We start from the raw sequence: 16781 nt of genomic DNA, 5'->3' as shown, positions 1-16781 counted from the left end.
GATGATGTAGGTATTGATGAGTACGTACATTGCTATATTGAACTTGAATTCTTAGTTATGATAATGATGATGTATATTAAAGATGTTGTGTTGAACTTGGGTTGTTGGATTGGGAACATGATGGAAATGGTAAATTAGTGTATAGAGGACTGATGTGATGTAGTTGGGTTTGGTTTTGAGTTACTATGGTAGGTCTTAGTAAGTTTTAAAAAGGTTGGGATTTTTGAAGGTTTTGGAGTTGAGGTTTGAGGTGTTTGTGAAAAACTAATTTTTGGCCGAACTTTGGTGAGTCATAACTTAGCTTCTGGACCCCGAAATTATTTCAAACTTGTTTCATGTCCGTGAATTTTACGCCGTTTAAAGAACGGATGAAAAATATTTTAAAACGAAAAAGTTATGCGTGTCAAAAGTTTGGAGGGCAAGGCTAAAATTATGCAGCATTCAGTACTTTTGATATTCTGCAGGTCTTGCATATGCGACCACTACATGCGACGTGACCAACCCTTTCGGGTTGGGCATCTCGCGTACGCGAGCAGAGTGCTTGCGTACGCGAGCAAGAAAAACACGTCCACGTGTACTCGTGACCCCTAAAATCAGCAAAGTGAATTTTGTGTTTTAAAAGGGTAATTTTGAACCTCTAAACCTCTATCTTTACTCCTTTAGCCCCTAGACCTTAGTGATATGCTTAGTAATGAGATGAAATTAGGGAGGAGAAGTAACTTGGAGATGAAGTAAATTTAAGAGGTGTAAATTATTAACGAGAAGTGTGAGAATGTGATTGTCGCCCTGGGTAGTAGGCAGTGGTGATGTCCACTTACTCCGGGTATGAGATAGGAAAGAAGAGATATGAACAAATGAATTTAGTTATGGACTAATAAGTGGTGTATGAGGCAATTAAGAGAGGAATATATAATTGAGAACGATGTATGAGAGAATCGATGAAGTTAATTAATTGGGAATAATAAAAAATGTGATAAATGATTAAGTGGCTATGATTTATTGAGGAAGTACGGTAGTGTTGCGAGTATGCTGGAGATGCATATGTGAGCTAAAGGTTGAGTATTTTTGAGCTTGTTGTACTATCTTTCCCATGTCAGCTGGGGATTTTTTCCGTGGATAATATTGAGCTTAGGGTGTTGTCTCCCCCATGTCAGCTTGGGGTGTCGTCTCCCCATGGGTGTTGTCTCCCCCATGTCAGCTTGGGGTGTCGTCTCCCATGTCAGCGTGGGATTCTTCCCATGGATATCATTGAGCTTGGGGTATTGTTTTCCCCATTTCAGTGATGAGTGAGAATTTGCACCAGTTTGGATTTTTCCACTCAAGATAACTTTGTTACAAGTATAGACCAAACCGGCAACCAACTCCCACCATCAAAGTTTAAAATTTCTAATTCAAATAACCGAGAGTAATTAAACCTCGGGTCTGGTGCGGTAATTTACAACCACATTTACTTACCGGCAAGTGCACCGGGTCGTACCAAGTAATACCTTACGTGAGTAAGGGTCGATCCCACGAGGATTGATGGACTAAGCAACAATAGTGTTTGATAGGATTAGTTAGACAAACAGAAAAGAGTATTTGAATATTCAATCGTGCAAAAATTAAAATAGTAAAGTAAATAAATTGGGAAGAAAATATGGAGAAAATAGTTAAGGCTTCAGAGTTATCTATTTTTCTGGATTAACTTTTCTTATTAACTAATTTTAATCATGTAGGATTTAATTCATGGCAAACTATTTATGACTAGACCCTAATTCCTTAGACCTTCCTAGTCTCTAAAATTCATCAACTGCCAATTCCTTGGTCAATTAATTCCAATTAGAGGGTGATGATCAAATTCCAGTTTATATGCCACAAAAATTCTAATTACCCAAAAATAAAAGGATTATATGACACGTATCCCGTTAAATCCAAATAATTAAAATTTAGGAGAATATATTTTCAAGCTGTTGTTCAAGTAAAGAGCTTTTCCAAGTTTTACAAGAACTCAAATAGAAAGAGGGTCATACTTCCGTTCCACCCAAATTCATAAAATAAAGAGCGAAAACAATTCTTAAATATAAATCCATACATAAATTAAAATAGTAAAAGTAATAAAATTAATCCATAGAAAGAGACAGAGCTCCTAACCTTAACAGTGGAGGTTTAGTTGCTCATAGAAAAGAGAAAAAATTAGGATTGTCAATTATGTTCCCCTGATGGGATGAGGTGGAATCTCCCCCAGGACCTCTCTACAAAGGAAGGAAAGCTTTCTCCTTTTATAACTAATCCTAATAAATTTAAAATCTCTAATATCTAAAACTAAAAATTAAAATAATATCTTTTCCTAATTTAAGATTTGAATTTAAATTTGAATTAATTAACAGATCTTCAGTTGATGGGTGGGGACCACTTGTTCTGTCTATTTTGTAGCTTCTAATCTGTGTTTTCTGGGCTGAAAATTGAGTTAAAACAGCCCAGAAATCGCCCTCTGCGTTTTTCTGCGTTTTCTATACGTGGAGCATGTGACGCGTCCGCGTCGTCCATGCGTTCGCGTCATTTGTGCAGATTCCAGTCCACACGTTCGCGTCAGGCACGCAATCGCGTCATTGCGATTTCCTCTATTCTGCGCGGTCGCGTGAGCCATGCGTCCGCGTCGGTATTCGCTGGTCATCTCCTTGGCTTCTTCTCTTTCACTGCAGAAACTTCATCAATTCCATCCGAATGCTACCTAAAATAAATAAAATTACACAAAACTCAAAATAGCATCCATAGTGGCTAAAATATAATTAATTTTTAATTAAACTCAAAAAATTAGATGCAAATTCACTAGGAAAAGATAGACAAGATGCTCACGCATCAAGGTCGTCTTCCCTAGGAACTAATGCCTATGATCGCACAATTTCGGTTGTGGAAAGCAAATGGGTTTTCAATAATGAAGCAACAAAATAAAGGAATTAAAGAACAATCAAAATTGTAATTAATAAACTAATAAAGGAATAAAAGAACTATGTTAGACAAGTAAAACTAAAAATTGATGGGAAAGTGGTTCAAAACATAAATGAAAGCCTTGACTTGGGATGAGTTATGGAATTCCTTCCTTGCCAAAACCACAACTATGATAATTATGATGAATTAATCTTACTAAGTCAACCCTTAACATCGAAGAGTAGGTCAAGTGAGCATAATTGTTATTAATCCACAAATCCTAACTAACTTACTAATTACCTTAGTAAGAATCTAACTTTAGTGGAAACAATGACAACTAACAACCCAAGAATTATCACTAAATGTCGGACATTATGACTCTAGTATTCCATAATTTCATTTCCCCAAACCAACGGGTGAAAATCTACCCTATAATCAAAATTGGCATTTCATCAAACACATAGTGGACATAATCATAAAATATGGCAAAATTGGAAAAATGATGAAAACTATGAACCACAAATAATCAAAATCAATAAAGTCAACTCAATAAGCATATAAAAATCACTAAACATAAAATTCATTAACCGAAATTCAAAATTTCAAGAAGCATATATGTATTGATAAAGGAAATTAAAAGAGAAGAAAGTATAGAACAAGTAGTATAATAAAAGAGAAAATTAAGTAATACTTACAATGGAAATAAGCAAGGATCCAAAATCAAAACTTGAACTATAAAATTCTACAAAACCCTAATTGAAATTGAGAGAAAACCTAATCCTTAAACTATCCTAAACTACCCTAAGTGTGTTGTATCATGTATGGTAGTTGTATGGTATGATATATGGTTGTTTGTCCCTTCATATATGCTCCAAAGCCATCAGAAATGGGCCAAAGAGCCCTCAAAATCGCGAGCCACATGACTTTTTAATGAAGTCACACACTGGTACTTGTGCGTATGCACACTTGCTAAATTTCCTCTTGTGCGTACGCACAGAAGTTGTGCATGGGCACAGGTGCTGATTTTGACCATTGTGCGTAGGCACAGAAAATGTGCGTGGACACACTTTGAAATACTTTTCTCCTTTATTTTCTTCATGTTTTCTCCCAATTGCATGCTTCTCTTCCACTCTTATCAAGCCATTCCTACCTATTACACCTGAAATTACTCATAAAAATATCAAGGCACCGAATGGAATGAAAGTGGAATAAAATTGATTAAATTAAGCACAAAATAGCATGTTTTCACAATTGGGAACAACTTAGAGAGAAAATACAAAAGCATGCTATTTAGGTGAATAAATGTGGGTTTATATGATGAAATCCACTTAAATCAATCCAAAATTTATCGTCAAATATGGATTCATCAATTTCTCCACACTTAAACAATAGCATGTTCTCATGCTAATCACAATCAAAGGAGAAGGGTAAAAGGACAAGCAACTTATTCAATGCATCTACTTATATGTATGCAACCATACTAAATGCTATCTATCTATATCTATACTATGATTTTCTATTGAGTTCGGCAAAAACAAACAAGAGAATTCCAATCAATCCAAAATAGATCATTAGGGCCAATGCTAGGAATTAATGCAAGATGATCCACATCCAAAGATTTGATTTGAAGTTTTCAGAATTAATTTCAACAACTTGCAAGAAGACATAAGGCAAGAGAAAGAATCATAGAATTGAGCAATTGAACTCCTCACCGGATGTGTATACACTCTAGTTGCTCAGTGTTTAGGGCTTAATCACTCAATTCTCCTTTAATCATATTTTTCTAGGATTTTCTAGTCATCTAACAATAAAAAAATATTTGATGCATGAATGCAAATATCATGAGGTCATTAAAGGGTTGTAATGGGGCTAGGGTTAAGATAGGATTAATATGGTTAAGTGGACTTAGTAAATTAGATCTTTGATTAGCTCAAGTATCCCACCTAATCCTATATCACCCAACTCACAAAATATGTAACCTAACTTCCCATTCCCTTTTCTTTTCTCACATTCACTCATACATCTTCTTTCTAATTCACCTACATATGCATTCTTTATTTACATTTTTATTATCATTTCTTTCTTTTCTTTTCTTTTTCTCTTTCTTTCTTCTTCTTTTTTTTTAAACAAAGTATGTACACCAAAATTTTACTTTTCTTTTATCATCGAAAAGAGATGCATATGTTTCTAAGTAATAAATGCATGAGTGTTTATCCATTTTTCCCAAAATTTCACAATGAATTCCCAAAGCAAATTTTCTACCAATGTTTTCCCAAAAGTTCCCTCCATACTTGATTAACACACACTCCTCCACCCAAGCTAATCAAAGATACAATCCATGGACATTAATAGATTTTTCGCTTAGGACAAAAGATGTACTTAAAATTAGAACAAACGGGGAGTTAAAGGCTCAAAATTGGGTTACAACGGTAAATGTAAGGGTTGGCTATATGGGTTAGTGAGTTCAATTTTAAAAATGGCCTCAATCATACTAAACGCATTTAAAACATCAAATATAGGACATAAAGATTCAAGCAAATCTAAGATCACAATCATAAAGGAGTATAACACACAAGAACAAAATTTGTGGTTGAAAATGTGCAACCACCCAATTAAATCTCAAATCTCACTAGGTGCTTTGTTCAAGCTCTTTTCTATGTTCCATAAGAAAAATACTTCAAACAAGTTGAAAAACAAGTTTTTCAAATCTAATCAATGGAATGCCCTAAAAGAGATTTCTTGAAAATTCTTTGTTGTTTTCACCAAACTTATTTCCTATACTAAGCAACCTGGAAATATTTACTACTATAAAACTATAAGCAAGATAAGATATATAGAAGCAAACTAAGCAAAGTGCAATGTAATGAAATACTAACAAATATTCACAAAAATATAACTACTAAAAACTAGTACATAGTGCAAGGTGTTGAGAAAGAGAAATTTATGCCCCAAAATTACAAATCCTCCCCCACACTTAAACGTTGCACGGTCCTCCGTGCATGCACATAATCTGGGGGTGAAGAAATATAAGGCTCCACCTTCAGCTGGTGGGCACCGGGGCTCGGGTCACTGTATAAAACAAATAAACAAGAATTGAGGAAAAATTCATAGCAGTGTGGTATGATAAAAGACAATGTGTGTATTCTAAGTGTGCACGGTTTAGAACACAACTCATTGGCCGGGTGAAAATGGCAACCACATAATCAAAAGAAATAGCATGTATTCCTCAATTAAGTAGCTTAGGTTGCAAATAAAGATAAGCAAGAGTGAATGCACAAACGAACCTAGGTAACCACAACTAAAGTGAATTGAGTTTTGAGATATTAGACATTAAAATTGTGCAAGTGACAGTGCAAGATGAATAGAAAATGGCACAATCGACAATAACCAATTCAATGATGTAAAGAAAACTACTTATTCATCTTGAAACATAATGAAATAGTCACATTGTAAAGGTACTTGTTGCAAAAAGTGACAAGTTTGATAACAATCAAGTCAAGTCACTCAAACAAATGCAAAGCATTAACAAGAAACAAGTACTAGTCATGTGATGAATTTGATATGAAAATCATGATGAAAAAGAAATTCGATTCAATTCACTAAAGTAAAAGTGCACAAATCATGATTAAGTTGCCAAACAAGGATATAGTCTGATGCATATGGTAGCTACAACATATGAATCAAACTCAAAATTCATTTAGGCGATCAAACAAAGACTTAATGCTCAGTGCACATATTCATAAAAAATTAAACCAAAATTCAAGCAAGAAGCAACCCGATCAATCATCAAGCAAACACTTGCAATTTATTTAATTAACAAACAACTAAAGCAAAATGAATATAATTACTAAAATGAAAATAAAATGCAAACAAGACTAACTAGGACAAGCAGAAAAACAAAGCAAAAGTAAGAGAAGAAAGGGGTGGAGTGGGCGGAAGTGCCTTAGGGCTTAATTCAAAGTACAATAAAAATTTTGCCCAAAACAGCACATGTGCGCACGCACACATGGTGGAAAATGGAAGGTAAGCGAACGCACAAGGGTGTGCAAACGCTCTGAACAGAGAGGGGAGTAAGAGGTGTGCGCGCGAACAATCTTGTGCGTACGCACAAAACACTTTTTTTTTTACTTGGGGAAGGATCATTTGTGTGCGCACACACAAGTCCATGCGCACGCACAATAACAAAAATGGATAGGGGTTCATACGTACAAGGTGTGCCAGCGCTCCCAGCAAAAGGAGTGTAAGCTGGTATGCGTACACACAGGTGGTGCGCACGCACAGTGTGCGTGAAAAGGGCTTTGTGTGTGCACGCACAAAGCGCAAGAAAGATAGAGGAGCACCCACTTACAAGACGTGTGAGCGCTCTGAACAGAGGACGCACAGGCTTGTGTGCACGCGCACAGGAGGGTGCGCACGCACGGAGCGCGAAATATAGACATTGTGTGTGTATGCACAAGGGTGTGCGCACGCACAGTGCCCTATTTTTCCAAAAAAATTTCTTCAAATTCTAGGTCACTCTACCTTAGCTCAACAAAAGTTCAACCCCACAACATTCAAAAATCCATAAATGCATGATCCATATGAAAATTAACCTACGTATGCTCAAAATTAAACTAATCCTAGGCTAACCAAGATAAACAAAAATGCAATAAAGTCAAACTATAAACAAAGAGAAAGAGTAAGAAAGATGTTACCATGGTAAGGTGTCTCCCACCTAGCACTTTGATTTATAATCCTTAAGTTGGACTTGTTGAGGAGACTCTTATTAGGGTGGCTTATGTTTCTACTCCTCCTTAAATCTCCATCCAAGCTTGCACTTTAAGGCTCCTCCGGGATCCCATATTCTAGGTATTTGATCTCCTTCTTGTTAATCTTTATTCTTCAAGCCGGATGGAAAAACACTCAAATTACCCTTGAAGTACCCCAACACTCTCCAGAAACCACTCAAGTGTGCTTCATACCATGCTTGAATCCTAAAGCTTGAATCGGCTTTCATGAAGGGCTTTGGACTCCATTTGTAACCAACACTCCTTTCTCCACCATGTACCAACCCAAGAAAGAATTTGAGTTGATGATCCATCTCCAAGATAACATATTGATGGGGGCCAATGAAGTTCATGGGTGAAATTGCCACCCACTCAATATACTCTTGGAACGGAATTGTTTCCTCACCAACTTTCTCTTCCCCATCACTCAAATCATAACAAGGAGGTTGTGAGAAATTTACCTCTGTATCTCTTTCAAGCTCAATTGGAATAGGTTCATTAAGATTATTAAGGGGATTGACCAAGGTGGACAAAAATTCATCAATGATGGAATCCTCATCTTGATCCATCTCCCTCATGTCTTCCTTTACCTCTTCCGGTGCACTCAACTCGCCTTCATCCTCTTGTTGCGGTTCAAACCTAAGCTCCTCTTCATCCACTTGAGATTCCATGTTCTCCTCTTCTCTACACTTTTCAATTGATCCTTCACATTCTTCAAGAGGGGTGCCTTGATCGAATGAGCATAATAGAACCAAGCGGTTCACCGCTTCGGCTATGGTAGCCACGAATTGACCTTGTATCTTTCAGAATCCTTCTTGCTCATGGAGAAAGGCTTGAAGGTCTTGTTGTTCTTGGGACAAAGGTTGTAGAACTTCATATTGGGGTGAAAAAAAGGGGTTCATTGTTTAGGCGGAAGGTTGTATGTATGGGAGGTGAGTCATGTTGGTAGGTATCTTGAGGTGGTATGTAAGGAGGTGGGTGGTGGTATTGGTATGGTGTTTGGAAATGTGGTGATTGAGGATTATGTTGGGGGTATGGGTCACAGGTATATATAGTGGTGGAGGTGCATAATCAAAGTGAAATCCACCATATCCTTGGTTTGGGTATGCATATTGGGGAGGGTTTTTGGTGCACAAATCCCACACTTTCGTACAGTTGTACCAGCAAGTGCACTGGGTCGTCCAAGTAATACCTGAGCGAGTCAGGGTCAATCCCACGGGGAATGTTGGCTTGAAGCAAGCTATGGTTATCTTGCAGGTCTTAGTCAGGCGGATCAGAAGTTGGTAGATAAATATTTGTGAGATTTAAAATAAGTTGACATGAAAGGAATAAAATAAAATACTTTATAAATTAAATGGAATCAGTAATAGGAATATGGTTAAGGATTGGAGTTGCTTTGCCTTTCTGAATTAACTCTGGTATTACTGTCTTCTCTGCTTGTGAATGATCTCTTCTATGGCAGGATGTATGTGATCAAAGCCATTGCCTGTGGTCATTGATTTCCTCTGCTCCAGATCAAATGCCATTACCCGTGGTCATCCAATCTGACGGAGAGTGAAGCTCTAACAGTTTATTATCTTGGTGATCCTACTCAAAATATCACAGACAAAGTTGAATCTTCCAGATCAGAGAATGTTGCTTCTGTAACAACCCTAGTCTTTGAAATTCAAATGATTAGTTATTTATGACTTATTATATTTGTTGATAATTATATTTTAAGAAAATTATTTTACTAAAGGTAATTAAATACATTTTCATGATAATTGAAGTTTAAATTAATTAGAATTTTTATATAATCTTTATTGGATATTTGGTATAATTGAAATTATAATTTTGGTAATTAAAAAATAAGAAAGAATTGTATAATTTAATTTAAATAAATTCTATTATGAATGAATTATGTTTTATTAATTTATACTCTTGGAGATTAATTTATTAGAAATGATTAGTTTGATTTTTATAAATGCTTTATGTTTAAGTCAATTAATATTTGTGTATAATTTTTATTATAATTAGTTATTTTATAAATTGAAATTAAAGTTTCGGTGATAGAAAAATAATCAAAAGTTATATCATTTAATTTGAATAATTAATATTGAGTTTGAACTATATTTTATAAAAATGTAATTAATATGTTTATTTTATATTTTAAATTAGAAATAATTAATTAAACTTAGCGATAAGATGATAAATAATGTTTTTAAATATTTTTAATAGAGTATATTTGATTTTAAAATTACTCTATCTTCCAATTTTATCAAAATATCTTTTCATATCTATCCTTTATTCTTTTATAAAATCTCTAATTTCTAACTCTAATTCCCAACTTAATTCACAAATCCTAATTTCCCAAATACAGAAAACCTAACCCAGTTACCCTTCACCCCAATGATGTTTCCCCCCTTTTACTCACTCAGCTTCATCCCTCAACCCTAGCATTTTCCCCCAATGGTATAGAGAAGAGAGAAAGAAACGAGATTTGGAGAGTGAGAGAGAGCTCGTGTCCGAAAGTGAAGAGGAGATGTAGCTCGCATTGCTGCCTCCATCACGACCGAACCGTCGCGCCTTGCTGCGCCGCCACCACCGTTCCATGGAACCACCGCCATCATTCACGCGTTGTTGACGGAAGCCCGAGAAGGAGATGAGGGAGATGTCGTCGCCACGCAGCCGCCGTCCCATTGCCAACGCCGTCGCAGGGGAAAACCAGAGCCGAGGCAGGGAGCAGCGCCGAGAGGGAGAGAGAGGCCGCCTTCGCGTCCTGTTCGACGTCGCCGTCGATCTGCCTTGGAGCCACTGTGTCACGCGTCGCTGACGAAGAATAGAGAGAGACGCACGCAGAAGAGAAGCCCGCGACCAGCCTTGTCGCCGTCAGCGCCGCGGGTTGCCGTCGCCATCCTCGTGAGCTGCCACCGCACCGCCGTTGTCGCACTCTACTGCTGCCACGTCTCACCAAGCCGCCGCTGGAGGAGGAAGGCTTGCCAGTTATGCCTCTGCTTCTTGTTCCTAAAATCTGACTAGAACGCCACTACCCTGCTGGAGTTGCTCAGAACCACAATGGTTGCTACCCAGAAAACAAAACAAGTGCTGGAAATTGCTACTGGAGCTGTCCAGAACTACTGTAGTTGCTGCCAAGGGGACAGAACAGATGTCAGAACTTGACAGAGTGCTGCTGTCGTCGATCGGAGATGCCAAACTGTTGCTGCTACTACTTTGAGATGATATGGCTACTATTAGAGTTGTTGCTGATGAGTGTAGCGTTCCCAATTTCTATGGATTTTGACACTCTAAGGTAGGAGATTTTATTTTTAAAGTTAAACATTTTTAATTTAGAATGCCTACAAAGTTATTTGGATAAGTGCAAATGGTTAATAATAGTTAAGAAATTTCTTAATTGACAAGAATGATTTGAAATGTATTTGAGAATGGTTAGCTGATGTGATTTTTTTCAGAGTTATGATTCGAATTAAATGTGGTTGTGAACGGTGATCAAACTGGTGCTATTTACTAAATTAAAATATGTTGATTTAATTATTAAAAAAAAACTGACATGTTGATGATTGATGAATTGAGTTTGCATTGTGATTGGTTTTGTTGTGGTGAATGATTAACTGGTGATATTGATTTTGATTTGAGGCTGTAACTGTTACCAATTTTTTGATTGTTTGGAATTACTGAGAATCCTGTTATTTGATTATGTTGAGCTGGTTGCCATAGGTTGGTTTGCTTGATGGTTGCAAATTGACTGAAATTCTGATCTTTGACGGATTTATATTGAATTGAATGATATGTTGGTTATTTAATATATTGTAACGGTAGTGGATTTGGTTGGTGACTGATTGAAGATTGGTTTTGGGAAATTAGTTATGAGTTTTTAAAGTTAGACTGGTTTACTTTTAAAAAAAATGATGATGACTGGGTGAAATTCTGATTTTAATTGATGAAATGATGTTAGCTCTTAAACTGAATTATGATGAGATAATTATTGAGAATCTGTTATGATAGTTGCTAATAAATGGATGGAGAATTGATTGAGTTTAATTTGAAAGGATTCTATGACTTATGAGTTTAGTTATGAATTGATGAGATGAAAATTGGATTGTTGAATTATGTGATAGTTGTGAATTGTAGATTTTCTAATTAATTGAGAATCTGCTGTGATAATTGTTGAGAAAGGTTTGATGAGATGTTAAAGAAAGAGGGAACCCGTAGGGTGGTTAAGTCTGAGTTTTAGGGGAGGTGCTGTCGAAATTTTATAAAAATATGAGGTTTCATTTTGAAAAGTTATTTTAGAAGCTTTGAATTCGGAAAATTATATTACTTGAGCTTTATTTAGTTCAGAAAAGAATTAAAATATTTTGAGTTCAATTTACCAAGGAAGGGAATTATGTTTCGAACTTGAATTATTTAAGAAAGAAATTATGTTTTGAATTTGATTCAATATAGAAAGAGTTATTTTTTGGGCTTGAAATAAAGGATTACCTTTTTAGAAATTTGGTGAAATAATAATATTTGAATTTGAATAGTAAGAGAGATGTTTTTGAATCTTTGTGAAGTTAGTAAACTTGAAAAAGAGTTTTATTTGATTATTTCTAAAGAGAGGTTATGTTTTGAAAAGTGTTTAATGAATTTAAAATAAATGATTTTTCTTGAGTCTTTCGATAGAGAACTAAACTGAAAAATAGTTTTAAAGTTGGCTTGAGTCAAGATTGCTAAAGTAGAGATTATGACTGACTTGATGGTTAAGATTTTTATGGATAAATACCTGGGAAAGTTAAGAAAGGTTTAAAGAAAAATGTTAAGAACTTAAAGGGAAAGAGAGAATGACGAATTGATATGTGGATCGTTGCGTTTTAGAAAGGATAATGAAAAGTGATAAAAGGCGGAAAAACCTCACGAACTGCTAGTTGTTTAACTACGGGAATAACCCACTAACGGTTATATGTTGATCTCGGGTATATCCCACGAACTGAAGATCGTTGTTTGCTGTGTATTGGTCTCGGGTATAACCCACGAACTGAGGATCATGTTTGTTTTTGTATGTTGATCTCGGGTATAACCCACGAACTGAGGATCGTTATTTTGTTTGTGAATTGATCTCGGGGACGCCCACGAACTGAGGATCACTGTTTCCCCTTGTGCGTATATTATAGGGTCGAGCTTTGCGCCGACTGCCGATAGTCACGAAGGAGTGGTATTCTTACCACCGACACATATGCACTAAGGACACAAAGGGAAGCCATATCTGGGACTTGTTCCTAGGTAATGTCGGGCTGCAGGGTGTAAACCGACACGTGAGCTCATGGCCTGCTTAGGACAGATAATCATAGTGGTTGTGCATTTACATTTGGTTGTATTTGCTTGTATTACTTCTCTGTGATTGTGTTGTTTGTTTTATTATGATTTGTTTGTGTGTTGAATTGAGTTTTCTTACTTGTGTTAGTAGTCTGTGAATGTATAGAGATGATTAATAACTGTTTGTTGTGACTGAGAATCAATTATGTGGCTGAAAGATATTTAATGAGACAAATTTTGTGATTGAGATCTGTTTTGGGTTTAGGAATTTAAAGAAGTAATTATTTATCTAAAGTAAGATTAAAAAGTATTTCAAAGGGTTTGACAAAGATGATTTATTAAGCAAAGTTAATTATTTGCATGTTAATCATTACTTTTACGGCATTTACATTCCCTACTGAGAACGTGTGGTTTGTTCTCACCCCAAAATCTTCCACCCTTTCAGTGACACAGGTTCGAAGACTCAGTTTGAAGCTGCGGGCGATTGTTATACTATATTTATAAGTTAAGTTGTTTTCATAGAATTTTCTCGCCTTTATAGCTTTAGTTTTTATTTTATGCAGAGGGATAGGAGTTGGACCTGAGTTTTATTTAAATTCTTTTGTATAATATTTATTAATATTAATAACTATGTGATTATTATTACTTGAAATGTTTGATATATGATTTTGATAATCAAAGACAAAAATTTTCTGGTATTTTCTTAAAAATTGAAACGCGAAATCGAACTAAAGGCTCAATATTAAATAGTTAGTAAGGAAAACAGGTTAGTAACGCCTTACTTTTGGTATGATCATGATGTACTGGAAGTTGGGTCGTTACAGCTTCTTTGGATTCTAGCCTATACCATGGAGACCCTAATCTCCCCGGAAATCGGCTGAACTGGTGTCTCGAGAAGTCCCCAACGAAGTCGTGGATTATCCGTCTGAGAGATGTATAAACATAGTTGTTAATTCGTGCTTTCCGGCCACGTATTCACACGAACCCCAAGTAGACGTGGGTGTTTGTTAGGTACGTTCATCTAAGTATGATGAACAGAGCTGATTGTCATTGATCATCCTATTCACCATGTTGAAGATCGAATATACATCTTAGAAATAAATCAGACACGGATCGAAGAAGAAACAGTAATACTTTTATTAATTCATAGGGCTTAGCAGGGCTCCTCCCCTCAACCTAGGAGGTTTAGAAACTCATACTGAAAGTAAAATACAATGAAAAACGTGTAAAGTGTCGAAGAAAGTCTGAATTACATAAATCTAATCCCTTAAATACTAAACAAATGACTAGTAAGGGTAAAACAGTCTATTTAGTGCTAAAATCTACTTCTGGGGCCCACTTGGTGAGTGTTTGGGCTGAGCTTTCACGAGATCCACGTGCTATAAGGCTCCTAGGGCATGAAACGCTGGCTAGGGGGTCCTCGCTGGGCGTTTGGACGCCGGTCTCTGCTCTTTGGGCGCTGGACGCCAGGAAGGGGGTAGGAAGCTGGCGTTGGACGCTAGTTTTGTACCTTCTAATCCAAAGCAAAGTATATACTATTATATATTGCTAGAAAGCTCTGGAAGTCAGCTTTCTATAGCCGTTGATAACGCTCCATTTGGACTTTTGTAACTCCAGAAAAGCTCTTTCGAGTGCAGGTAGTTCAGATCCAGACAGCATCTGCAGTGCTTTCTCTGTCTCTGAATCAGACTTTTGCTCCAGCTCCTCAATTTTAGCCAGAAATTATCTGAAATTGTAAAAAAACACAAACACTCATAGTAGGATCCAAAATTATGAATTTAACACTAAAACCTATAAAAAATTAATGAAAACTAAATAAAACATGCTGAAAACTATATAAAAATGATGCCAAAAAGCATATAAAATATCCGCTCATTAGTTTTGCTCATTGAAGTATAGAGGAGGTTGCTCTTTCCAAAATTGATGCTCCAATTCCATGATGCAATCCAAAATTGAAGTTATCAAACTCTACAAAATGATTACAACCATACTCCAAACCAAGAGGGTGATAACTCATAGAAAAAATTGAAAATAAAAACTAAAGACATCAATTAACAAAGGAAACAAAATTCTAATTAATAGCTAAACCAATCAAACAACCCATAAAGTATCTATTCACACTATTCACATATTCACAACAACCAAAATATAGCACTCATTGCACTAAGTTTCCCAGCAATTATGCCAAAAACTTGATGAGTGAGAATTTGCACCAATTTGGATTTTTCCACTCAAGATAACTTTCGTTGCAAGTATAGACCAAACCGGCAACCAACTCCCACCATCAAAGTTTAAAATTTCTAATTCAAATAATCGAGAGTAGTTAAACCTCGGGTCGTCTCCCCTAGGAACTAATGCCTATGAGTGCACAATTTTGGTTGTGGAAAGCAAGGGGATTTTCAATAATGAAGCAAACAAAATAAAGGAATTAAAGAATGATCAAAATTGCAATTAATAAACTAATAAAGGAATAAAAGAACTATGTATGTAATATAGACAAGTAAAACTCAAAATTGATGGGAAAGTGGTTCAAAACATAAATGGAAGCCTTGACTTGGGATGAGTTATGGAATCCCTTCCTTGCTATAACCACAACTATGATAATTATGATGGATTAATCTCACTAAGTCAACCTTTAACATCGAAGAGTAGGTCAAGTGAGCATGATTGTTATTAATCCACAAATCCTAGCTAACTTACTAATTACCTTAGTAAGAAGCTAGCGTTAGTGGAAACAATAACAACTAACAACCCAAGAATTATCACCAAATATCGGACATTATGACTCTAGTATTCCATAATTTTATTTTCCCAAGCCAAGGGGTAAAAATCTATCCCATAATCAAAATTGGCATTTCATCAAACACATAGTGGCCATAATCATAAAACATGACAAAATTGGGAAAATGATGAAAACTTTGAACCACAAATGATCAAAATCAACAAAGACAACTCAATAAGCATATAAAAATCACTAAACATAAAATTCATTAACCAAAACTCAAAATTGCAAGAAGCATATATGTATTCATAAAGGAAATTAAAATAGAAGAAAATGTAGAACAAATAGTATAATAAAAGAGAAAATTAAGTTATACTTACAATGGAAATAAGCAAGGATCCAAAATAAAAACTTGAACTATAAAATTCTACAAAACCCTAATTGAAATTGAGAGAAAACCTAATCCTAAAACTATCCTAAACTACTCTAAGTGTGTTGTATCATGTATGGTAGTGTATGGTATGATATATGGTTGCTTGCTCCTTCATATATGCTCCAAAGCCATTAGAATTGGGCCAAAGAGCCCTCAAAATCGCGAGCTACGTGACTTTTTAATGAAGTCACGCGCTGGTACTTGTGCGTACGCATAGGTGTGTACGTACGCACACTTGCTGAATTTCCTCCTGTGCATACGCACAGAAGTTGTGCATGGGCACACTCTGAAATGCCTTTCTCCTTTGTTTTCTTCATGTTTTCTCCCATTTGCATGCTTCTCCTCCACTCTTATCAAGTCATTCCTACTTATTACACATGAAATCACTCATCAAAAACATCAAGGCATCGAATGGAATGAAAGTGGAATAAAATTGATTAAATTAAGCACAAGATAGCATGTTTTCACAATTGGGAACAATTTAGAGAGAAAACACAAAAGCATGCTATTTAGGTGAATAAATGTGGATTTATATGATGAAATTCACTCATATTAATCCAAAATTTATCATCAAATATGGATTTATCAGTCAACTTGGGACTTTTCCCATGGATGTTATTGAGCTTGGGGTGTTGTCTCCCCCATGTCAGCTTGGGATTCT

This window comes from Arachis hypogaea, chromosome 16 (genome assembly GCF_003086295.3).
Source record: "Arachis hypogaea cultivar Tifrunner chromosome 16, arahy.Tifrunner.gnm2.J5K5, whole genome shotgun sequence".
In the NCBI taxonomy this organism is placed as follows: Eukaryota; Viridiplantae; Streptophyta; class Magnoliopsida; order Fabales; family Fabaceae; genus Arachis; species Arachis hypogaea.
The sequence above is the reverse complement of the archived record's forward strand: the minus strand, read 5'-3'. Positions refer to the sequence as shown.